The sequence below is a fragment of the Sphaeramia orbicularis genome, chromosome 16 (genome assembly GCF_902148855.1).
Source record: "Sphaeramia orbicularis chromosome 16, fSphaOr1.1, whole genome shotgun sequence".
Classification (NCBI taxonomy): domain Eukaryota; kingdom Metazoa; phylum Chordata; class Actinopteri; order Kurtiformes; family Apogonidae; genus Sphaeramia; species Sphaeramia orbicularis.
Window position 1 is genome coordinate 34,563,645 of NC_043972.1, and position 27,870 is coordinate 34,591,514.

General features: G+C 40.3%; 1 pseudogene; it reads right to left on the reverse strand.

Annotated features, from left to right (window-relative positions):
• On the reverse strand, window positions 1-27,720 carry LOC115435556 (CUGBP Elav-like family member 3; annotated as a pseudogene).
• Window positions 27,721-27,870: the final 150 nt, after the last annotated feature.

Below are 27,870 nucleotides of genomic sequence, written 5' to 3' on the forward strand. Positions count from 1 at the left end.
TTTAGTATGATAGTTTTTATTTTAACTTAAAAGAGAGGGATCAAAAACAGGTTTCAATAAATTAGAAATAAATATAATCGCTGTATAATTAATACATACATTATAATTACTCGATTGTAAGAGTCTGACAGAAACAGGCCCTCAAAAGGTTTTCTCTAGAAAATTCTAAAATCAAAATATTGCAACCCATTCAAACCCCTTCTCCCAATAAACAAAATAATTGATAAATTAGTAAATAAATAAAAAATAGCTCAAATATTAAAACCTCCCGAATAAAAGTGCAATCCCCCCCTCCCCCGTGTTTCACCTAAAATCTAAGTAGAAATTTAAAATAGGTTAGTGATTTCCCATTTTACAATTTGGAATGTAATATCCCTTTAAGAGGATGATGATGTACTAGGTGTAATAATAATAATAAATAATAATAATAATAATGATAATAATAATAATAATAATAATAATAATGTTGCTGTGTCCTGTTCAGTGTTTATCTAAAGTAGTATTCTTTTTGCATTTTTTCTTGTTTTTTAAATGCTGCTCTTTGTAAACTAAATTATTTACAGATCATTAGGATCCTCTCCAAAGTCTTTCTAACCTACTCATTTAATCGTATTTTTTGTATTTTCTTTCTTTTTTTTATTATGAAACATCGGTCCCTCTATATTTGTCATGTAATAGACATGGTATAGACATGTTAAAGTCTACTGGAGTGATATATCAGCATTTTTCATCAGTACCTTTCATACATACCTTGGTCTGCATTGTCATTACTGTATTAGACAATATGTTGGCAAACTGAACGCAGACCAGGGTCAAACCAAGCTCTCAGCTGTAAGGGTAAGGTTACTGACTCGTGAGAATAGTATGTATTTGTGTAAGTGTCAGTAAGGTTTGTGTGTTTGTGCACTTTATGTACATTTGTATATCAGCCTTGTACCATTTGAGGTTCAGCATTGAGAGTGCATGTGTGTGTTTCTCTTTGTGTGTGTGTTTCGCTGTGTGTGTGTCGCTGCACTCCCCAGACGCTCAAAAGGTAGCAGACAGTCTGAAAGCACAATGAACCCTGGGATTCCACCTCAACTGGACACTGAAAGGTCACCTGTAAAGGGACGGAAAGAGAGAGAGGGAGGGAGGGAGAGAGAGAGAGAGAGAGAGAGAGAGAGAGAGAGAGGTGAAGGGAGTGACACATAAACAAGGAGAGAGGGACAGAGAAGGAAGGACATGTTAGACTGCGCATCGTTATAAATACATTACAGCTCTGTGTGTCTCTGATCTTTACATCTTATCAAACATGCCCCAACAAACACAACTCTCTCCTGAAGGCTTGACTGGAGCTGCTATCACAAATCTTGCAGCAAACTGCACCTTAGGATGCTCCTATAGCTTGTCTTTGTTTCATCTGGGTGGTGCACAACTTTAAGAAAAGCATCATTCACAGTTGTACAGCTCTGTCTTCAAAAGCAATAAATCATGGTGCTTTTACACATACACACACAGTGTCTGGATCATGCAACTCAATACAGTGAAACTCCATTACTCATGTCCTTTTGTACACATGAAGCTGTGCGCCAAAGTGTCTCTGCAGGTTCGTATGTGTGCGAGTGTTTCAACATATGTGACCTTATGAGCAGGTGCTGCACTCGTGTGCCTCAGATAATTGCAGGCAAACACTACTACAACATGCATCACTCTCTAGCATTTGCAGTATAGAAATTCTGGGTGATAGCTTCAATACGGGAAATATCAGTGGCAGCATGTTTTAAAGGTTCAAATAGTGGCAGTTGTTAGATAGGACCCACTCATTATCCAGCAGGATTTGTTATGTAAAAAACCTCTCCAGAAATAGACTCAGAATCCTTTATTTATAATGTGTGCTGCCTCCACACAGTCACTTAACAGCAGCTACACGTTTTCCCTGCTTTAGTTAAGGTTGTGCAGGATTAAATTTACCTCAGAGGGATTAGATCTATCCTGTATTCTCGTTTGTTTTCTCCCAGAATTCCTATAGTTGAAGGCTGTTCTCCAATAAGCAAGAGGCACTTATTTTTCCGTCATGACAACCACATACCCTTTACCTCAAAACACGAGCTAGAGGGGATAGAAAGAGGAAGTTGGGATGGAGAGGAGTGAAGAGTCTGAGGAAGAGAAGGATAAGTAGGAGATAAAGGGTGTGAAGGAGGAAAAGGAGGAGGACGAGGAGGGAAGCTGTGAAGGGAGGGGAAGAAACGCCACAAAAGCAGTGATAGAGGGTGTGAAAGAGACCAAGAGAGGGAAACAAAGGAATAATAATAATAATAATAATAATAATAATTAAAAAAAAACTAAAGTGCCACATTAAACAGTCTAGCAAATGAGAATCCAGGAATACAAACTCAGCCTATCAGAGTACAGCTCAACAAAATGCATGCTTGCCCAAAAACACAGTGTGCTTTAGTCAGTAAACCTGGCCTGTTCTTTTCTCATCTTGCCTTAATGACCAATGTTTTATACCATGTTTAAACTGCTGCATTATGTATTGTATAACCATGACATGGCCTTTTTCCCATGAGGCCTGTTTTTCAAGTGTGCTGAATATAATCATAATTGTAAAACTATTGTTTTGTGTTGTAAACTAAATCCTTTGATAATATGTAGCAGTACAGTGTACTGTTGCTCTACATTTGTCAACCCAGTCATCTAAGGAAACCTCTGGTGACCTCTCTATACAAACACCAAAACAACAAGAATTATGCACTCTTGTATTACACACTAACAGTGTAACACAGACACATGTACACATAGATGCCCACGCTCACTACTTTACCCAAACAGTTTGTTCAAATCATAATGACACCAAACAGAACACTACAGAGACTGATCAAAACGAAGCTGCAAAGAATAACAAGCGTTACTACAGAATTTATAAATTACTATGCAGTAATGAAATATATTCAATCAAATCAATTAATTCTGAGTACAGTCCTGACTATTGACAGTTATTGATCAGTATGTGCACAGGTCAATACAAAATAAAGTCACAATGCACCAAACACAGTCTGTGGTCACTACAGCAACAGGACATGCAGGTCAACGCATGGCTGGTTGCTCGAGGTGACAGAACAAAAATTTGCCAAGGGCAACCAACACAGGCAATCAATCGCCACAGCAACCCAAACACAGGCCAACCAATTAACTTACAACAATGTGAGAGGAAGGGGGGGTCAGGGCTTTATCGGTCACTAGGCAACCATTGCCATAGCGATGGGGTCCTCATGAATTATGATTGGACGGGAGGATCTTGGGTGAGGTAAGTTGCCGTATCAGGAAAAGATCAAAACAGCAGGAAAGAAAATAAATAAGATTGTGAAAGAAAATAAAAAGGAAAACAATATTTTAGTATTTCCTGAGATGATTAAGCCGTTGTCATATGAGTAAGCCACAGCACATTACCTGATATCTCATGTTAAGTTTCTCCTCTTAAGTTTGTACCTTTAATTAGCAGTACAGTGCCAAAGCTATAGCTACCTCGTCAACTTAATTTCCACTAAATCTTAATTCATCCTCCTCTGCCCCATTTTACCTTGCCTCTTTCCTGCTCCCCCCAACATACAAAAACTCTCTTTTCATCTTCTCCTCATTACCACCTCACCTCTCCATATTTCTTCTTTCCTCCTCACATATTGCTCAGTATGGGCGATTAGCATCTTTGGGCCTTTTGAGCTGCACTTTCAGTCTTTTCATCCCAATCTGGAAACCATTCATAGCCTGGATGGCAGCCTGAGCACTGGCAGGGTTGTCAAAACTTACAAATCCTGGAAAAGAGACAAAACGGTTGAAATTGAGACGTGTTATTTAACTGAAATCCTCTTTCAGAGTGTACTTTTAAGTCAGCATAACCTGTGCTGGAGATTAAACAAAGGACCTGTGGTTGAATACGTGAATAGACACAAAATTTTGTCCTGCACAGAGCCACTCCCTTTCTCTTTCACATGTCCTTTCCTCTGTCTGATACATCTGCTCTCTCCTTCCCCTCCCTCTTTCTGTCCCGTCTGTGTGTCTCACCGAAGCATTTGCTCTGGTTTGTGGCACGGTCAACAAACACCTTGGCTGAGATGACATTGCCAAAGGGCAGGAACATCTGCAGCATTTCAGAGTCACTGAACTCCTGAGGCAGGTGGTAGATGAAGATGTTACAGCCCTCTGGACCTGGGACACACACACACACACGCACACACACATATATACACATTGGATAAATTATCTCCAGCTGTGAAAACCTTGTAACAAAAACTTTCAATACAATCACTGGACAGTGGGGTGTGTCCCCACTCAGACAGGAAGTCACATCACCTTCTCTCTGCTGCTGTTGCTGGGGCTGCTGGTGTTGCTGGGCAACCAGTGTTGGCTGCTGGGGGAACGGCTGCCCAACCAATCCGTAGGCAGCAGGATACGCCGCTATTGGGAGAGACAAGACAGTAACATAATCTGATTGGGTAAAAACAACAGGTGGCAACATCGCAGCGTCCAATAGAGTCATTTTATTAGAACTGAAATGTCTCCTGCTGAAGGTGAAAACTATTAAGTGTAACACAGTTCAATGGAGCAAGTCAAACAATAACACTGTAGGACTCAGACTGATATTTACACATTATGGTCCTAAATTAACTCCATGGAAAAGAATTATGGATGCAGATGGCATTATGGTATCATTAGCGGCATTAACCAGGCAATATAGTGTGAATTTTGTCACAATAAAATGGGATACACCATTAGATTGGGCCTGTCCTGTTCCCTGTTATACAAAAATTCTGTATATCCTGATATTTACAAGCATTCAACTTATTTTCTGGGGTCTCACATGCCACTCAGTGGGCTTCACCTGACCATCCTTGTGACCTGATTGCACAGCTGATCCCTATCTGCTCATAACTGCCATAATTTATCAACTCAGAGCTTTACTTTTCCACTGTAATCTTAATGCCTCTGCCTGTTGACAAGATAAATTGGATTATAACATCCCTCCAATTTGCACACCTGTGTAGTGTTGCATGCCTGCATATGCCTGCTGTAGGGGGTCCAAGGCTGCAGCTGGGCTCTGGGCTGCAGAGTAAGACAATGGAACAAAAGTGAGAATGAAAAAAGAAAGTAGTGTGTAACAGTCTTGATGTTTGTTGATTTTTTTGTTAAATACCTTGATATGGATGAACTCCGTTGGTGTATAGTGTTTCTGTTGCTTGTTGCCCGTTGGTTGGGGCTGGCACACTGCTGTACCCGTTCACTCCTATTGGCGGTGGAAGAGCTGGCACAGGCGTTGCTGCAATAGTTGGTGGGGTATTTGTACCTATGGACAGAGATCACCCACATTAATGAGACTCCCTTGTATACTGTAAATAAATTCCGGACATGTGGGTTGTAAAGTTGTTGGCTTTACAACCCTCCTGGCGCAATGCCTAATATAGAGAGGCTGCTCCACCCACAATCTCTCGCTGGATAAGGGTTATACTGTCAAACTTAAGTATGAAAACAATCAGAGCTACACTATGGGAATACAAACAGAAATGAATTAAAGTTTCTGATTGTGTTGTTCCTCCACCAAACAGAAAAATAATGAAATGATGAAGTTTGGCTTTGGATACACATCTGGATATGGCCCTTGAAATGCTGCTTTGGTTCAACCTCTTACACTATTTCAAAAGGTCTTTTCCTTTCTGACACTCACTTCATATTTCTGCACACCATGGATTAATTTGGTAATTTGTTGTGCATCCTTTAATACATGCGTAGCTTGTTGAACATTCTCCTATATAGTAGTGCCAGTTTAACATACTCAGTGACAGCAGGGGGTAAGAGGAGTTACATGTGGGGTGGGTATGATGCTATTTTTGAAGAATTTATGTTGCTTGTAAAATTCACTAAAAATGATTACATTTCTGCTTCCACTCTCTCAAAAATCTCATCTTCATTAGCATCACTCATGCAGTTATCTTCTATGACCACAAAACAACATATATAATATATAGTTAAACTACAACTGTACATTCTATGCTACACAATCTGCTCATAAACAAATGTATGTACGTGTATGGCCAGTGTGTGTGTGAGCATGCCTACCCGAGGATGGTGTGATGGGTGTAATGGGTGTGGCAATGATTCCGTTGGCATTGAGTGCCGCCATCTGCTGCATCTGTACGGCGGCAACTGTTGCCACAGGAGACAAGTACGCTGACTGGGCAACCAGAGCCTGCTGTTGGACAAGCTGTAGACAGGGAAGGAAACAGAGGAAAGGGTTAGAGGAAAAGAAGGGGAGGAGGAAGAAAGTGGGGGGACAAGTGAAGGGGAGAGAGAAGACAAAGAGTCAGTTAAATGGACATGGGAAGTAGAGAGAGAGAGAAAGAGGGAAAAAATGAGAGGAGGGGACAGGGAGAGGGAATGATGGAGGAACAGATGAATAGAGATCTAATTACAGGGCCATTATGTCCTGAGTCAGTGGGTTAATGGTTGTGTGTTGCGGGAAAGCTAATGCCAGATGACGTATGTTCTGTTGTCTGGGTAATAACATTAGCCCCAATTAGACCACTGATAGCCTCTTCAAACTTATTACATCCTTTCATAAGCACAGCACTCCCCTTAGAAACTTGTGTATTTATTCCATTGTGTGTTTGTGCATCTAAATGTGTGTGATGCTTGCCTGTGCATTGACCGCCTGTGTGTAGGCGTTGTAGGCGGGAAAGTTGAGGGTCATGGGGCTGAAGATGCCGAGCTGCGAAGCCACCTGCTGCATCCTTCTCAGCCCCCGCTCCTTCTCTGTGTCGGCGAACTTCACCACCAGACTGGACGATGCTCCCTGTGCAGAGCGAGAGAGAGAGAGCGAGAGAGAGAGAGAGAGAGAGAGAGAGAGAGAGAGAGAGAGAGAGAAACAGACAGACAGACAGAAATGGACATAAGTTTAAACTGCAATTACAAGTGATGATATGTGTCATCTTTATGTGTTAATGGGACTTGGGCTCCATGTTTATTAATTCATTAATTTTCCTCTATCCACTTAATCCTTTTATGAGTCACATGGGGCTCAGGCCAATCTCAGCGTGTAGCAATGGCCCAGAGCAGACATACAGTTTAGTACCTACATTATTTTTACATTATTACCCTCAGATACTTTTAACAGCTCTGTGCCCCTGAGCTGTACATTCATTAGAGTCTCCTAAATATTTGTAAAAAAAAAAAAAAAAATCAGTTCAATGCACTGTGTGCAAGTTATATCACAAGGGGTTTTACAGTCAAAACAATTACAAAAGATTACTTTAATATATCATGAACTAGTATGAGAAAATACCAGGCAGTAATCACATTTACAAACAAGGTAATGCATTAAAGTTTTTTTTTTAACATTACATTTAGTGATTTTATTCTATGGAACTAGTCACAAGTAATATCCTAATATGATGCCATTGACAGAGACTAAGCAGTTAAAATTACAGATTTCTCTAAATTGTCTTTGTGGGAGACATTTGATATTTGATGAGTAAGTGCACAAATTAAGGAAATGTGTAACATGAGTCTAAATATTTGAACATTCAAGTATGTGAAATTACATGCAGGAAACTTACAGGCATTGTGCGGCTTCCATGCAGGCTGTTGATGGCAGCCTGAGCTTCAGCGTGTCCCTGGAATTTTACAAATGCACATCCTACAACAAAACAGATCAGTAACAGCAGCATTAGAGCTTCACATACTGCCAGCAGAATATACGTAAAATAAGCAAGATGCTGCTTTCATTTGTATGTGGGTGTGGACATGTTTACACTATGTATGTTTTATGTTTTGTACCTTTGCTGGTGCCGTCAGGTCCTCTTAAAACAGTACACTCGTCTATGCTGCCAAAGGGCTCGAACAGCCTTCTGACGTCCTCATCGCTCTGTTGCTTTCCCAACATGCCCACAAACAACTTCCTGTCCTCTGAGAGACCATAGAAGTGTGGAAGAAAATAAATTAGTTTCACATCACAAAGCTCTGTAAATAGGACTGTGGAAGTTAAAGCTACCAGAGGGAGCTACCACTGTTCTCCACCAGGGAGCAGTATTCACTACAGATAGGGGTAATTAGAGTGGGGGAGTGGAAAGTGTGGTGAGAATTTGAACTAGTGCCTGTCTCACCTCCTCTGCCCTCGCTGTCAGCGGGCTTCACCTGGATTGGCCGATTCATCTGTGGGACAAACAAGAAAGAACATCAACACAGATGGTCAACATAAACAAGTGTCTCTCTGTTGGTCTTAATGCAGGATTTCACAGGGTAAACTTCACCTGTAGTTCTCAGGTTATGCTATGATTTTTACATAGGAAAGCACTATAAGGGCGAACTGAATGATGCCATATCTGCTGAAAAGGCCTAAAATTTTGACCACTCTTTCTATCGTTTATTTCATTTGGGCAAAACATTTTTTTGGAACACTGAAGAATAAGTTTTTGTGTACATGTGTGTCTATGTGCTTTTCAGTCACTGACAAATCAGGGTTAACAGGTGACAGGTGTGTCTGATCTCTGTCACTGGTTGCTCTCTTCCAGTGTCAAAACACACACAACTTTACCATCTCTGATTTCTCCCCCATACACACAACCGCAGATTGGAGTACTAAGGGGGATTGAGAAGTGACGAGATTAAGAATGCAGGCCAGCTGATCTGGATTACAGAAGAACTACAGATTAGATGAGGGACAAGAGTAGGCTGAGATAAAGATAAGAGGGAGAGAGAGAGAGAGAGAGAGAGAGGTAGGGGGTAGAGGAAAGGGAGCAGAGGGCAGAGAGAGAGGGTAACAGAAATTGTAGTGGGATGAGATGACAAGTGTGTGAAGGGAACAGGCGCAGTCAGCTAAAAATAAAAGGATGGAGAACGAGAGACAGAGAGAGAGGCCTGGGGGACCCCGACTGACTTTGACCGACTGAAAGGGCAGGTGGTAGGCCAAGAGAAACTAAAGGAGTGAATGGAAAAGCTGGGGAGAGGCATTACATGAAGAGTGATACAGAGAGTGGGAGGATGAAAGCGAAGCTGCCCCTGAGAGGGTGATTCAAAAAGAGTAGAAAGAGAAAAGGGGGAGGGAGGAACAGGGCGTGATTCAGTCGTGACTCGTTCTGTCTAAAAATGTCACGACTACAGAGATTTAATGTGTGGTGTGCTAATATATTCATACACAAACATATTCAAAATGGCCCTTCCACGCACATGCTATCTACAGGCTCACAGGCATGAGAGGCACACAGCCACACAGCCACAAAACATACTACATACACAATATGCACACACACACAGTGCTTAGTCATAGCAGTGAAGCAGTGAGACAGAGTTAATGCCAGAGGGATGGGTGGCTGCAGAGTGATAGTGATGAAAATAGGAAAGAAAGGAGTGCCAGGAAAAGAGAGAGGAGAAATGGATGAAGAGAAGAAATAGAGGGAGTTCCAGAGCAGAGAGAGGGAGGTAAAGGAGAGGGCAGACTGGACTGGAGAGTGACATCAATTCGTGAAATAAAGCAAAGAGACAAGAGAAAAGTGCATGTTGGTGGAGTAGACACTCCCATATTCACATCCAGTGTTTTAAATGTGGCAAAAATCCAGTTATAACTATGGATGAATAATTAGTTGATTGAAGATAAGAAAAATTAATTTCAAATTTATGATGAACTTAATCTTACTGTAACTTTAGACACTAACATTTTCATTACTGCAAATCTATATCGGCTTCAAGTCTCCTTGTTGGTCCTGACAATTTTTTTTTTAAATGTCATGATCTCAGTAAAGATTAGATAATGCTTCTCACTCTACTGTTAATAACTAAAGTCTTCATTACCCCGCCCCCCCGAAAGGGAGGCAAGGGGTATTGTCTTTGGTTTCAGTTTGTTTGTTAACACTTCAGCAGCAAAACTATTGATTCAATTCATACCAAACTGGGTTTATAGATTGCCAGTGACCCAGAACAGATGTTATTACATTTTGGGAAAGGTAGGTCAAAGTTCAATTTTTTTATGGTTTTTAAAAATCTTCCCATTTACTTATAATAGTTGAAATATGAATGAGGGGTGGGGTTTGTTGTGCCTGGCACCACTTGTTTATTGATTCTTTTGGTATTTTCTTTTAATGGTGAACTGGTTGTAGATTTTATCAAGGTGGAGATAAATAAGGAATAATCAGGAATGAGAGTAAAGAAAGGAACAGGAAGAAACAGAGACGAGGGTGGAGTACAGGGAAAGGCAGGGGATGAGAAAGAAGAATGGAGAAAGGTCCCAGTGGGGTGTTAAGGCAATGTAATGAAGCTGGTAATTGAGGAGAGGGCAGAGCAGAGAGAGACTGATCCATACATTTGATTAATCAGCTCTTAGCTGTCACCACAAAGCTATTGATCTAAGGCAAGGCCATCTAACACACAGTCAGAGACACAAAACGTTTAGAGCTCAAAGCACACAGTCATGTAGACACATGGCCTCCTTCACACCGATGTACATTTTAACCTCACACCGTTACTGACTGGAGTTGTCAGCATAAACATAAACATACAGAAAATACACACACTTCACTCAAACAGACTTCTTTGACCTTGGGTTTACAACATCTGTCTACAATCCGTCCACCTGCCTGCCCGCCCGCCTGCTGCCCGCCCGCCCGCCCGTCCATCCATCCGTCCATCCATCCGTTCATCCATCCATCATATCCTTGTCCCGGTGTTATTGCTGTCCATCCACACAGCCATCCATCTTGTGCTATCAACTCATCGATCAGTCCCGTCTTGTTCATTGATTTTGGGCTGTGTTGTGGAGCAGGCTGATTGTAGCGAGATTTGTGTCCACTAACCCTTTCTCTATCCTGCTATCCATCCATCACTTCTTCCATTTCTTCCTTCATTAGGCCTATTCAAGCTCATTCTTGTGACAGTAACACAGGCTGAACACAAAATCCTAATGATTCTGAACTTAAGCTCTATCAATCAAGACTATCATCAGTGTGTTTGTGAATCAGCTCTACAGCCTGTACAATTGCAGTTGCATTGTATTATAAAAAAAAATGGCAGAGAGAGGAGATGGAAGAAGCAGGCCAAAGGTGCACACTGCTCCTACAAAAACAACACAATGGCATCGGAAAATTGGCATGGCAACCAGCTCGTTGTCATGGCAATCATATGACGGCACACTGGGTAGGTAAACAAGGATGCTGGTTGCCAAGGGTGACTGCTGTGCTCTTCGGGTAAACAAAGAATTTGTGCTGTGAGTGCTTTGCTGCTGTCCTCCATAAACCCCCTCTTATTCTTTACCTAATGAAATACAGACGGAAGGAATCAAAACCGCACATTAGTAAAAAATGTAGCCTATATGAGAACAGGGAAAATTAATAAGACAGGAAATTTATGAGAATATTGTAGAGAGGCAATATAAAGAGGGGGAAGAAGTAAGTGTGATTTAGCTTAGAGCAAGACAAGGAGAGGGAGAAGGTGAGGGAACTGAATCTATATTGTAGTAGAGTAATTAAAATTCCCTTGAGCCCCAAGAGAAAAATGCAAATAAAGTACAGTCCCTGCTTTCATATTTTACTCTGTCTTTCTCGCTCCTTTACTCCAACACACATGAACAGCCACACAGTCCTTTCAAGTCAAATTATCCTCTAATTACTCACGTTCCAATTAAGACTTAATTAACAGTAACCATCTGCAAACGTGCACACGTACAAGGAATTGGCTTCATACTGTAGCTTGGTATGATCCATCCTGCGGCATACCAATGACAGAGTTTCTGTCTCTCTGAGGAAAAGTACATTTGTATGTAAGCAGCAGCGCGGCGATGCATGAGGCAAGATATGTGCTCTATGATCATGTGTGAGTCTGCATGACCACTCGCATTAAGAGTGGGCATGTCCACTAACACACGCTTGACCAAACCTAGCATGCAAACACAGCTTCATTTACATGTTATGGTGCCAACATAAATACATACACAGTACATGTCATTTATTGATGTATACTGACACACACTCACACACACACACACCCACCCACCCATCCACACAGTATTCGCTACAGTTTTCCCAACAGCCCGCCCCTTTTGCACTCTCAGAGACAAACACATACTACACACATACAGTTAATCTTACTCCCTGCAGTAATGCGGAGAGGATTGTGCCAGGATTAGGGGATATTAAATCCTTGGATTATCCAATCAAATCGTATTCTACCCCCTCCCCCACCTACGCAAAATCAGTGGAACAAACCACATCATCAGGGTAGGGGGTGGTGTGCGTATGTAAATGTGTGTGTACGCATTACTTGTAATCAAGATTAAAATACAGTGTTGAATCAATGTTATCATTCTGGTCTTTTGATTCATGTTTTTGCCATTCAAAACACTGGAGGGCAATGCTTCACAAGAATAAAATGTTCCTGCAAACAGAAATACAAAACTGATTACAGTGCACAGAATGACAACAGTGTGTGTGTGTGTGTGTGTGTGTGTGTGTGTGTGTGGCGTGTGTCTGTGTGTGTACCATCACGCACTATCACTCTCTCTTCATATCTCACACACACACAAAGCACACACCCTTCCCCCTTCAATCTCCCTCTGGAACACTCCATCCACACAATTTCAGATGTCCATTTTCCAGAGTGCACAAGAAAGGAAAACTATTTATATCCCTCCTCTCCGATCTAGCACTATTTCTCCCTCTTCCTCTCCCCCATCCTCAATTCCCCTCTTTCCTCTCTCTTTTCTATAATCCCTCCATACCCTGCCTGATGTCATGGGCATCTCTTCTTTCCAATCTTTTTCCATTTGCTTACTTCTTTTTCCTATTCTCTCTTCTTCTCTTGTATTACCCGAACACCACATTTCAAAAAAATTATTAATAATGATCACTGTTATGACATATCTTTCACACTCACAAACTCAGTATCCTTACCCTTATGTTGATTTAACTAAATCAGAATTTGGCAACACAGCATTATTGTTGACTCCATATTGGTGCCATACATGTGCCACACATGATAATAACAATTTCATGGATATTATTATTATTATTATTTATTTATTTATTTATTTATTTATTTATTTATTTATTTATTTATTTATTTATAATTAAGCTTTGATTTTAACTTGACAAAGGAGCTACTTTGGCATCTTTAAATATTTTTCATGGTGATCTGTAAAAAAAAAATAAATAAAAAATAATATTGTCTTTTATGTTCCATACAGGTTCAAAACATGTGTTCGCAGGTTAGGGGTGACTTCTGATATAAACAGAAAATATTCACTCCCAATAATGTGTAGCATTTGATGATCAACCAGGTCATTATATTTAACTTTCACATCATTCAGAGGCTAGATACATTTGTGAATTTTAATTTACTGTAAATCATCTTACTGTAATCCTGGAATAGCTGAGATGACAAATCACAATAAACAAACTTAAAGAAATATCCAGTTATGTCAGTATGAAACATTTGTTTTTAATTCTTACCATTTAAATAAGCACTATAATGTGCATCTGTGGCTACCTGATGAAATAGTTAACACCTATCATTCACTGCTGGATGAAGACATTCAGATGTGAGAAATAGAGAGTGAGCAGGAAGGTGGAGCAGCCCAGCAGCACAGCTGCACCCCACCTCTCTCTGTTCACTCTCTCTATTACACCACGTTAGGCTTTGCATCCCTCAGGTTACCAAGCAACCCGGCATCTCGCTCAGCTGTCGCCTGGCAACGGGGGCCTGCAACCATAATACAACCTCCTGAGCGACCCATCCCCCTGCTCTCATCCCATCTTCCTCTGTCTTTCTCATTCCATTCTTCACACCTGAGAAGTCTGCCCTCCTTCATCTCCACTCAATACTTTATCTGGCAGTTAACCCCTCATCAACATCTCTACTGGAGCAAGGATTACCAACATACTCTCCCCTCTCTGCCCCTCTTTCTCTCATGCTCCTTATCACCCTCCATACTAATGGTATCTAACCATGCATAAAGCAGAACTAACTACCCTGTTGATCCATATAATATTGTACTGTTTTTGTCAGACCCCAGTGAGGGCATTCTGGATGCAGCAGTGAAGCACTCACTGAAATTTGATCCTTTGGATTTAGTCCAACATAATCCAGCAGCACTATAGCAGATAACTGTTAGACCTATGCACTTGGACCTTCTTTCTATTTTAGGGAGTGTAAGTCCTTCGGGAAATGAGCTTGTGAATTAAAAAGGCTGCTCAAAGCCATACAAATTCATGATTGCAAAAATCTCATATTCACTGAGATTACGTTTAGTAAAGCATCAGTGACACATTTTTGAAAGCTCAGATAGTTACAGTATTTGGCAGAATACCATAAAATTAAAGCAACACGCACTGTTTCGAGTTTTAAGGTAAAACAAAGAGGGACGTATAATATTAAAATGTTGATGAGTTGCTGTTGTGAAGTAAACGTAAGAATGAATGTTGTTTCATTTTGGGTTGGGGAGAGAAGTAGTGATGAGTAAAGAAACAGGAAAATGGGAATGGACTGGGACTGATGTGCAACAGAAACCAATGGGTGGCCTGGGTTTAAACTATCAAAACATTACAGTTATCACTGAGGACCACTGAATGTTCATTTTATCTTGATTTATTATTTATTATTTTATTACTTTACTGTCATTATTATTTATTGATTATGATCTACTGTAACTTAAATATTTATTTACTTTGAGGAACTGACTATTTTTAGTTTAGTTTTTATTTCGTTTTAGCATTAGTTTTAGTTTTTCAGTTATTATGAAGAAAGCCTTGATTTATAAAATGATGAAAACATTGCTAGATCAGCAATTAGCAACTAGAGCTGAATGAACCTTGAACATAGAAATAGTCTAAAATGAAAATTAAGCAAATTATTAAGATAATACCTGAAATTCTGTTTATCTTTTAGTTTGTGTTTGTTATTTATTGTAATTTTTATTTAGTTGCATATTCATTTTTTGTTGTTTTTATTTTTAGTTTAGTTTACAAAGCTATTTATTTTACTAATTTCAGGTTTATACCTAATTTACGCCTTAATAATAATACCACACTATACTAGGGCTGTGCATTGGCAAGAATCTGGCGATACAATACAAATCACATTACTAAGATCACGATACGATATATCACAATATATCATGATACTGTTAAAAGGCAATTTTTTATTTATTTCCTTTTTTTGTAAATGATTATTTCCTTGAAGAACTGAATTACACCAGGAATCTGCACAAATACTAAACACATTTTTATTTGATCAGAACAGGATCTAATGCTATATCACAAAACTTTGTCATGTTCAAACTTAAATTATATTTTACAGACATTACAGTTTAAGATCCTGTTCATATGTTCATTTTCTATTAGTTCATATTATTTTTGTGCAATCCCAACAAAGTAACTAACTAACATTGTTTAATAAAAGACTGTTGAATAATAACAAACAAAATATAAACAAAAAAGAAAAAACAAAAAAAACAAAAATGAACCTCCACAAAATCTACATTTAAATAAATACCTAAAAATATCGATACAGTACTTTTTAATATCGATACAATATTGTGAAGTGAAATATCACGGTATACTGGAGCACCCATATTTTCTTACACCCCTACACTATACATCAAATGTTTAAGGAGCCTTGAAGTTTTTTAGACAAACTCTTGTAATTTAAGGTCTTTATGAGCATTCAGATGGAAACATGATGAACACAGAATTACACATCTTTCTAATCTCAGTATATGGCCCATGTGCTGTCTGATTGCATATGATGAAATGTTTCCTTTGACATTATATGTTACACATCTATTTTATGCAAAAGGGTAATCTGTATCCTAAAAAAACAATCCTACATATAAAAAGAAAACTCATAATGTAAAGAAGTTTATACAATCCTACATTCAACTGGTAAAAATGAGTTCTAAAATCAAAATCTATGCAGCAATAAAGACAAACAAACCCTCCGATTGTTAAAAGGAAACATTAGTTTCACTTGACTCTGCACATCTCTGTGTTATAAGGTACACCACTGGAACAAGCCCAAACTGTCTCTTGCTACAAATGAACAAACTGAAGAGCAGAGAAAGCCTTGTTGTCTCCTCTTCCTTTCTTCTCTGTTGGACAGTGCACTGTTTAGCAGTGATCTACCTCTGTGTGTATGATCGTATAAGGCTGCAGCTTGCTCTCTGGTCAGTATACAAAGGCAATTATCCGGACAGCACACTGAAGTGTGGCTCGAGAGAAGACCTCAGAGCGAAGGTCACACCCCAGGTGCCTCTAAAGTCTTGTCATCCCTTGTCTGGCTAATCACACACACACACACACACACACACACACACACACACATGCAGACACACCAGTGGCCCCCTCTGACAGATGTCTCTGTTTAAACTGACAGAAGTGCGCCCTGACTCCCTCCCACTCCTCCACCACCCAGAAAAACCTCTTTCATACACACACCACCCGCCTGCCCCTTCCTCCATGCTCATTATGGAAAACTTTTGTCTTGTTTCCTCCTTCTCTCAAACCCCGACCTCCTCTTCTCCTCCCCTGTCTCACCCTACCCCCTCTCTGTCTATACACTCCTATTCATGCCAAACCTCTTCACAGCCCTCCTGTACTGCTCTTACCCCCCTTTTTTCATTCAGACAAATTCACACACTCATTCAGGCCCCTCATATGGACCCTGCTCTATATGCTCATCTCAGACCAGCAATGTAAATATTACATATTCAAATTAGGTGTCTGGATTGGAGGACTACAGTCACACACAGATTTAAATATGCCAACTCATATTATATGCTTTTTCTTTATAAGCCTGAAAATTACTGAGCATTGGCTAAAACAGTCAATGTGGCCACATTTTCATCAACATTTAGTTTCAAAAATATCTGACTTATATATAGTGATTGTAAATAGATGCAGATGGCAACTCCTGAAATATCTGAAAGCAGCTCCGTAAGGCCTATGCATGGGAGGGGAAATGAAAGGGTGAATATCAACTGAAGTAAAAAAAAAAAAAAAAAAAGGGAGGGAGGGAGGGAGGGAGGGAGGGAGGGATGTTTGCAATATGATTTGGCACTGGATCAGAGTGACAGTGCTACACAGTATATGATCAAAGGCCTACACATGCACATGCTGAGATCTAGGCATCTGTTAAGGTCAATACATTTAAGTCATTTTATTGGCTCACGCTGCAATATAGTTTTGCTTCCTTTCCTTAATAATTCCTTAAAACCACAAATACATGAATCCACTGTGTTCTAATAGTAATAATAATAATAATAATAATAATAATAATAATAATAATAATAATAATAATAATAATGATCAAATTAAATGTAGTGGTTGTATATGACAGCCATATACTTAAAATGAGCATGTCTAAAATTTAGTTCATTGCTCAAAGTGTCCAGTTTTAGTAGTTATATGCCAATATATAAATGGAAATCTGTGAATGCTACGCCTCGCTAAGAGTTTGAAGGGAGCTTTAAGTTGCTTAAACAAAGTAAGTCAGTCCAACATTAGATGCAATAATAATGATAGATAATTGCAACAAAATACTCCTTTTCATTCTATGAATCTGTAAACTAGACCCTGCAGATTTTTGTAGCTGGCTGGATTTACAAAACAGATGGTGTGTGATATGGACTCAACTCAACTTTGGGCTACTTTAGAGCTCAGCATCTGAGAGACACAGATTTGGCAGTGAACAGTCACATACCCTGGTAATCATGTGTCCACACAAACATAATTTTTAAACTAGCTGGAATTCAAATGTTCCTGTGTGTGTTTGTGTGTTTATTTGTGCATCGACTTTGTGAGACCCAATTAGAGTTTAAATCTGACCTACAAAGTGACAGCTTATATTGTGGAGACTCAGCTTTCATAACATTAGGTTAGAGATGGTGAGGTTAGAGTTAGTTTAAGTTTAGGGAAAGGCTTAGGTTCAGGCATGTTTTAGCTATGTTTAAGGTTAGAGTATGTCTCCGGCAAATGCATTAAAGTCAATGTAACAATGTAATGCCACATGAACACACGGAAACACAACATGCATGTGTGTGGAGGCCTTAAAGAGGCAGGCTGCACTCTCCAGGGTCAGACTTTTATGAGGCTATGATTAGATTCTGCCTCAATTTTGTGGTGAAATATGAGGCAGCCACTCTTTCTCTCTCTGTGTTGCATGCACAAATGTACTCGCATGCACAAATACACATACAAGCACATACAAATAGGCCAAAGACTTTTGCTTAAAACAAACAAGCTAAATCCCTCTTGGTCTTAGCTGTATACAACCACTAACAACACTCCTTCCCCTTAGTCTGCATACCCCCACCACTTATCACTCTCTCTGGATCCTCCTCTTTGTCTGTACTTCGTTCTACACACACAAACACACAAAACACATGATTCTACACCTGTCCCTCAACTCCCTTCCCATCCCACACACAGTGAGGATAAAAATAGAGAAACAGAATGAGGAAGGGGGGAGTGATACACATCACAAACCCCATCATGCAGGGAGAGATAGAGGCAGAGGGATGGCAAGGAAGGAAGAGACACAGAGAAAATGAAAGAGAGTGAGAGAGAGAGAGAGAGAGAGAGAGAGAGAGAGAGTCTGTTCTAAATTGAAAGTGCAGCAGTAAGCAGTGAAGGGGAATAGTAAACAGTGCTGCTGACCACATAAATATGCTAAATTAGCCTACAAAGTCGCCCTAGTGGATAATTGCTCATCATAGCTTTGCCCCACAGGGAACCTGCCTGCCAGGCATCTTAGATTCCACATGGAGACACAGACACAACATATACAACACACATACATTAAAACATTCCAAGTGGATCTGATCAACTATAAGCTCTGAATGATAGACACCTGAAATGAAGTTTACAAAAATTGTAAAATCAACATCCAAAAATTTAAAGGAAACTTCTGGATTGTTGGTGAACCAAAAACTTCAATATCTGTTTTCTGTGCCTAGTTAGTAGTGGGTTTAGGATTAGTCAAGTTATTTAAACATTAACAGTCATTTTTCAGAGACTGATTAGACCTAGTCTGAGACTAAAAGAAAAATTTAATAAAGATCTTAAGGCAAACTTGTCAGTCACAGACTAGGCTTATTGTTTGTCTGGGAAACTAAGCCTAAAGACGCAAAGATAACTTTAAAGAAGTAGTTCAGTCATACATTGCAGTAGCTTTCAAGTATCCAGCTTGGTTTGTGTGAGGTTACACTGTGTACTACGCTCCGTACAAAGTATAGCCTTTTCAGCCCACAACATGAATATCAAATGAATTCCTTCTCTCTTCAATTCAGTCTCAATAAAATATGTGACAGCTTCAGTAATGTTTGCATGTTTCAACAGTAACCCTGGAGAAATCAGCTTCATCGCCTTAAATATGCTGTCATATATAGCATGTGCATTTAATCAATATCACTATTCACTTTTATTATATTTTTCATGACGGTATCGATCTCCTGCTGTATCAGTAATTGTTAACTACTTGTCCTGTGGTGAATCTTCTGCCTTTTAATAATTCAGCAGGCATACACTGTGTCATGTGCTTATGTGTGGTTTTTGTGTTTGTGTGTGTTTTTAGAGTACGGCTTGGTTCTAATCAAAGAACAGGGAGCAGAGTGCTGCCTGGAGAGCAGTGAAGCATGACAACACGCACCTGGTAAGCTGCTTATCACACTTTAATTTCACCTACACTAAGATCTGCGGATGCCAGCGTGACCAAACAGATGTGTGAGTGTGTTTGTGAGTGTAAGAGTGTGTACATTAATAAGTGTATGTGTGAGAGTATTTGGTGTTTGAAGTTAGAACGTAGATGATGGGAGTGATAAACGCAGAGAGGAGAGAGTGCAGATTAAATGGAGAGAGAGATACTGACGGCAAAGAACAAAAGAAAATGATAAGGGGAAGGATAAGAGAGGAAATACAGCAGCAGTAGGTTTGGGGGAGATAGAGAGATAGATAGAGTCGAGGGAGATATGAGGTTAAATCTAAACAGGCTGTGAGTGAAGTGGGGCCTGATGAAAAGAGAGAGAAGAGAGATGAATAAATTGGGAGGATGAAGATTATGCTGGCACAATTTTTTATGCATGATTACTGTAAATTTTGTGTAAACAAGTTGAGGAAGCTAACAGAAAATGCATCGCACTAAATAGTGTGATAATAACAACCCATATACATATGTTTTACCTAGCACTAATGTTACTGAGTTAAGGCTGTGTACCAAATTCTGCTTTGAAATGGAAGACTATTTTTTAAAACAGAAATTGTAAGAAAGCTTTCAACAAACAAATAAACTATTGTGTATGTCAACTTTCACTTCCCTAGGCCTTGCTCATATATTAAACTACAAAATGGTGGTCAAAAGACTCATGGGACATGTTGTTTCATAGCTCTCTCTGCAGGAAAGTTTTATAGTGCCAACACAAGCCCATGCCAATGTGTTGAAAAGAGGCTGAGACCTGACCTTTGACCTGGGATACATGCAGTCACCCTACCACAACAACCCCTAATCAGACATGCATTACTTAGAAAACTGGTTGGTGGTATACCGATAAGTCACTGAACAGCATATGATTACAGGAGTTTAATGTAAATGAATCTGTCACTATACATTACATGTCATGCATGTAGATAAGATAATGATTAACACTGAGCCTTTATATGGTGTGACTTCTCTGAGAGAGAGGTGGATAGACTGGAGGAATGTTAAAAGCAATGGAATTAAAAAATGAGATCCCTATTTGTATGTCATTCCACATTATTTTCTTTTAATTAAGGATCATCACAGTAAGACCAGAATATATATTCACTGAAGCAGATTTTGTACTTTTTATTCTTGTTGGGTGCCAACCCAGCATGCAAATGTGAATAAAAAATTCAATTTTCAAGTGCAAATAAGCACTGATATCTAACAGCTTAACTAAGCTCTTTAATGTGGCCGTGTCCCAGGGGGAATCTCTACACCACATCTAATACACCAAAACATCTGTGTCTACAGTGGGACTTACTAGTGGCTCCACTGTTACATCTCTGCCGCTGTGACTAATATAATGCATCTTTCTCTGACTTCCTCTCCCTCTCCTCATCTCTTCCTCCCTCTGTACGTCCAAATTAAACACAAGGCGCATGCAGGACACTCTGATAAGGCCATCTGTTCATCTCTCTCCCTCTTTTTCTCTCAATCCCTCTGTCCTTTTTCTCATTTTCCAATCTGACAGTCTACTGCCTCTGCTGAAGTTAGCAGGGTGACATCTGAGGTATAGTTTCTCTGCCTCCCTCTGTGTGTTTTGTTACCCTTCTTTCATTCCAACACTGCTGACTGAAACTGTTAAATCAGCGTTAAATCCCATCAGTTACTGACAGACAACTCAGTAGCACTGGACTTGTCCCCAAACCGTTAATTGCTTGGCCATGGGTGTAAAAGAAACACATCTGTATTAGTGTGCAGTTCCACAGTACTATTAAAGTCATGCCTGATGTTTCACCAGTGATTGCAATTAGGAGTGATCCCAAGATTCAAAGTCCAGTCAACCGAGACCATTCACATGCACACACACACACCTCAGCCTCCGTTGGCCCCACAGTGAGCCCATGATCTTGCTATGAAAATGAGTTTGTGAGAAACTAATCATGCAGCTTAACAAGTGGAGCCAGGGAAGACGAGGAGAGGGGGAGGAGAGAGAGGAGATGGGGGTGTGAAGCGGTCAAAAGGGTCAACTAATCAAGAGGAGGGGAAATGAGACAGGGAGTAGAGGAACTAAAACGGGGGTGGGTGAAAGCGAGGGAGAAAGAAAGCCTGATGTTGAGAGGAAGACTTTAAGAGAAGGGTTACCATAAATGACTGTGAAATGAGAATCTGAGGAGGAAGCGTGAGTGCAAGCAGTGTGCAGTGAGGAAAAAAATGAGTTAAAAGACAGCAGGATGGGAAAAAGAGGATGAGAGAGGAATACCATGAAGAGATTTGAGAGAGGAGAGGAGTGAGCGATGAAAGGGTTGGGGGTAGTGAGGAGAACATTCTGTAATATTCTACTGGTGCAGAGAAACCAGGAAAGTGAGGGGAGGAGTTGAACAGAGGACGGAGGGGATTTGAGAAAAAAAGAGATAAAATGGAATGAAGGGAAAGTATAGAGGGTAAGGTGAAAATAAAAAGAAGAAGATGAAAAAGCAATTCTTATGGAGAGAAAAGAATGGGACAAAAGAAGGATGAGTGAAAAAGAGAGAGAGAAATCGTCTCAAGCCATTTCTAAATCCTGCCAAAGAAAGCAATCAGAAGGACTAGGAAGGAGAAGGAAGATGTGCAGCATCAAGAAAAGGTATAGACAGGTAGTGAAAGGGAAGAGCGGCGCAATATACAGTGAAACATACAATGTGGATGGATTGACAGCAAAGAAAGAGGCAGGGTGAATCAACAAGCTGTGAAGAGGGCCTTTAAAAACATACAAGGAGTTACTGTGTAGGTGGAATCCAAACTGAACTAAAGCTGAAAAATTATTTAGAAAAGAAGACGTTAATTCATTACTGAAAAAAATAAACCTCTACACTGCAACTAGCACTGGTCAACTTAATAGAGCAATTAACTGTCCTGAAAAATTCATCTATCTTCTACTGAGTTCTTTAAACATTTTGGACAGATGATATCTCCTTCATATAAATGTCAAAGTGGAAAGACACTTCAAACTGAAGAAAGCCACATGCAGAAATAGTAATATTCCTCATTAACAGTCCAGGCTTATTGAAAACCCAGCACACGATAGCCACACCCTCATTTCAACACTAGTGTTCCTCAGGGGAGCAGTGTTTCTGATTGTTGTGTGCTGGCTCTTTAGTAAATCTGTACCACTAATGAGTATTCTCCCTGCAAATGTTTCCGCCGTGTGTCCAGAATATTTATCACAATTTATCTGGAAATCCAGCAGAACTACCTACTTGTAAAGTAGACTTAGAATAATTTCCCTTTACTGCAATGAGTCTGTTATCTATGTCATCAACAGGAAATTATAAAGAAAAAACCAGCAGAGATTATTAGAGTGATAAGCCAAAGGACAAAGAGCAGCATGAGACAGGGACGGCCACTGCAGGCAGCGAAAAGGTCAGGCTCCTTAGTAGGCCCTAATTGGATTAATGTCATTATTAACATGCTGTGTTTTTACGAGTGTGTACATATGAATGCAGAAGCATACATGATTGCGGCGATTTGTTCTTGTGTATGTCAGAACATTTCCCCTCCCCCAAAGCGTTTTTTCTTCAGGCTCTCCTCCAACCATTTTCTCACAGAGATGTTATCAACAGCCCAGCCTAGGGAGAAGGTACAGGAACTGAAACTCTGATCATTGGCAGGACGACACGAGGAGAATGAGATAGAGGAAAGCTCAGAGATGGTGTGAGTATATTCACCATTCTGGCATACTGTAACTGCTGGAAATCAGAGTTTGAGTGGATAAAGCTTTAATTTAGTGAAAAAGTCATTGTGCCGTTGTCGACAATATTGCTATATGTAACAGAAATATGAATCTCTTTGCTTGGTTTTCAGGTCGCAACAGAAGCAGAGAATACTGATCATTTTGAAATGTGTGTTTTTTAAAAACTCAAACAAACTTGAACTACTACAAAAAAAAAAAAAAAAAACTTTCAAAATATGATCAAAAAGTGTAATGACTTTCAATTTACATTTTTTATCAGGACCATGTCTGCCCAGTGTCCCCGAATACAAAATATCACCATACACACACTGGACCTTTAAATTGCAGCCATTTACGATTATATAATTGCACAGGCTGACGATACAATTCAGTTAATTGTGCAGTTCTACTTTCATATCTCACTGTCTTTATTCAAGAATGATAGGTAATTCTGGAGTAAAAAAAATGGTTAAAATATAAAAGGTTCCAAAACAATGACTTTAAAATCCAAGTGACTGCAGCAGAAACCAGGTCAGAGAGAAAAAGAGAAAGAGGAAGGGACAGGGAGGCAGGGCCTATGAGACAGACACAAATCTCACATAGTTCCCCATCCATAATGAAGTGTCCTATCCCAGCACAGCCACAGCAGTGCACAATATCTCACTACAGAGACTGAGGGAGACTGGGATGAGACAAAGGGGAATGGCCACATTAATTACACACACCCTCTAGGCGGGAGCTATCACCAGAGGCTAACAGAGGGAAAGACAGAGAGATGAAGAGACAAAGAAAGATAGAGAAATGGAGATGATAATGTTCACGGACTACCCTGTACGTCTCCTGTGAGAGGGAGTGTTTGTCCTTAGCAGCAAGACGCCTGCTGGCTGCTGAGTTATGTCACAGTGTTACTAATGGGAGCTGAACGTCCAATAGCAGAGACACACACTGATGTGAGGCCACTTATGTGTGTGCATAAAAGGTAGACGGCAGCGTCTGTGTGTATATGGTTGGAAGGAGGAGGAGGAGAGGAGAAGGTGGAGGAGGAGCCGGGAGCACTGGCGATGTGAATGTATGTGCGAGCTTGTGTATTGTTATGTAAGTGTGAAGAGTATACTGTCTGGGGACGCATGTGGGTCTACGTTGTTTTTTGTTTTTTTTTTTTGTTATGCACTTACCCCTGGTAATGTTTTCTGCTCATGTAGAGCGCTCTGGGCTTTCAGTGCCGACTCTCTTGCACAGTACGTCAGAAACGCACATCCTGCCAAAGAGAAAGAGACAAAAGAAAGAAAGGGGAAATATCAGTTTTACCTGTGTAATTCCTCTGTACACACACGCAGTCACACACCTATCCAATCAATCAAATGTTTCCTATATGATTTTCTTTCCCTCATTACTTGTCACCTATACTCATTTCTGAAATATATTCATGCACTGTCACTATGCTTGACAACACCATGATGATGCACTCTAGAGCAGAGAAGGACACTCCACGGCACTGCACACATTTCAGAACGGCACGGCACGAGTCAGCACACATGACAGCACCACAGACGTGTGCGCAGGGCTAACAAGGCCTTACAGGTTCGGCACAGTCAGGTACCTGCCCTATACCAACCACTATGCATGCCTCACGATCACTCCAAATACACTTCCTCTTGTTTCCTATGTGCTGTACCTGTGTCTTTGTGTGTGTGAGGGAGGGGTAGGTAGTAGATCTGGCTGGCCAGAGCTGTTTACTACACCTGTCACCAGCACTAAGACAACAAGATTAGCATCAGGTTAGCGTCCCAGTGACATCTTTGACAGACTAATGTAGATTCAGAGTAAAGAAGAGAAGATTTGACAATTAGGAATGAAACATGAAAGTGAGTGACTCAACATTTTGCCATAAGGTGAAAAATACAGAGAGGTGGACAAGCACACATGGGACAGTACACACAACACACAGACACACAAGCATCTTATGGTCCATCTCATTGCTCCTAACAGGAGCTTACTGCGGCTGTGGGGATTCTCAAAACAACAGATTCTTTCCCCTGTGTCACCCAGGCTTACCGGCCCATTACACTGATTGGAGCATACAGCCTAATCTGGTTCATAACACACAGGACCCCAGGTCAGAGTGTGTGTGTCAGAGTGTGTGTTTGTGTGTATGTGTGAGAGAGCGAAAGACAGGAAGAGAGAAGGAGGCTCTGTATTCTGTCTGTTTATTACAATCTATTGTTAGAACCATTTAACCTAATGATTAACCTGATTAGAGGACCTTGACTCTATACATGACATTTTATATTTTAAACCTTCTCTTTACAGGTTTATTAAGTATGTAGTATAATAGTATTGTGTGGAGGTATATTCATAAATTGCCTTTTTGCCAAAAGCATGCGCCTTTGATTTGCAGTGCACACAGAGTGAGTTTGTTAGCCTGTTCTGGTGATTTCACATTACTGCTAACAGGAGATGGAGATGAGAGGAGGTGTGACAGTTTCCATGGTGACACGTTACACTCAGCAGTGCAGTAAAAAAACAAAAAAGAAAAATCCACTCATCTATCTGCCTTACTGTCACACATCTATCCATCTGTCCTTCTAAGTGTCACACTGTTTGTCTGTATCAGTTTAGACTGTATCATGACATTTAGGCCTACCTTTGTGCATGCCTGTGTATTTGTCCTTTATCACAGTTAGTTCATAGATCTTGCCGAACTGCTCAAAGATAGGCTTGAGGTCCTTCTCTTCCAGATTCCGGGGAATCTGCCCCACAAACAGCTTGATAGCATCGGCCTCCTTCATCGGGACAGAGTGGAGAGGACGACTGGGCAGTGCAGGATCGGATCAGGAGTAGGTATCCCTGGAGATAAGTAACTGATGCTGGATGAGTCTTCAGGTCACAGCCAGAAAGGGAGAAGGAAAAACAAAACAGTGCTACCTTTAAGCACAAATCATCCATCCATCTTGGAAATATTCCTTTTGTAATAATTATAGTATGTCTATTGAACGTAAAAATAAGTTTGTAATACATACATTTGATAATTATTACATTTCCAAGGAATTGTAACAATATTAGTAATAATATTAAGGGATGAATGTTTCAATAAAGCATTCATTCAAATTATAACAGCATATTTTGTCAAGGGTTAGAAATAAATGAAGAACAAAAAATATTTAAAACACAAATTATATTCTAAAAAAATAATCTCATTAAAACACACTGTTACGTTACAAATTATGTGCCCCAAAAATGTAAATAAATATAGATTTACCCTATTATTTTCAATATTTATAACCCAGCCTGACAAAGAGCTCCTGAGCTTCTAGTAAACAATTATGCAAATGTTAATGAGCCAATCAAAAAACAATAATGGTACTTTTTCCAATTAAATCCACATTAATCTAAAATATCAGCGAGTATGCGTTACCTTTTAGTGAATAAACGGCGTTCAGGATGTCTACAAATAAAGAGGAAAAGGAACTGCGTGATGGGGCTAAATCTTTGCAATAGAGCGGTTTCTTTGTTTAGCCAGCTGTAGGTTACAGCATACACACGGATGTCATGGGGCTCCCTCGCTCTTTGTCCGATCCCCCCTCAATGTACACACACACACACATACACACACATACACACACCAGAACAAAACAACACGGGCTAATATACGGGCTACATACATGGACGGTCTTACCGTTTTTAGATGATGCTTATGTGCAGCGTTGTTTGTGCAAATCTGAAATTTAGGAGTGATGCTCTCCGCTGGGTCCCCGTTGTTGTCCTGAACGCACTCTCTCCGTCCCGTCCTCCTTCCTCTCCTCTCTGGATGCTCTCCGCTCTTTGTGCCTTGCCTTGCCGTGCTCTCCCTCTCCTCCTCCTCGGTGGACGGACACTACAGGTTCGTCTGTGTCTGGACGAACCCCGTGTTCGCGGTGTGGAGGTGGCGGGGAAGAGTTCTCTCTGTCAGGTAAGTCCAGACCACAACTTGTCAACCTGGTCCAACTGAAATTTAACAGACCTAACAAGCTAGCACAGTCGAGTCTCCGAATCCCAAAAGAAACGAGCTTGTCAGTTAGCGTTACACTTTCACCAGAGCCCACAGTTAATTCCTATTTAATAATAAAGTGAGAACCGACAGCCGAAATTCGACTAGCTAACACCCAGCTGTTAAAACTTGCTAGGTCTCGAACATCAGGCAATTTCAGGCTTGGCGTTTGGCGTTACTGTGACCCTATTATGTTACTTATCTTACTAATTTCTAATTTCTTTTTCCTGCGTCTCACCCTTTCAACGGCTGCTTGGCTTTTCACGTCCTATGCCGGTATCTCCTCAACTCTTCTTTCTCTCCCTCCCCCTCCTATCACCAAAGCGGCTGCTAGCCTGTGACGCAACCACCAGGGACTGTTGATAAGCACGTTGTACGCACACGTACGGAAAATTAAAATCACGGCGCCTTCATTAGTCCTTCATGTTCACATTCAAAGTTAATA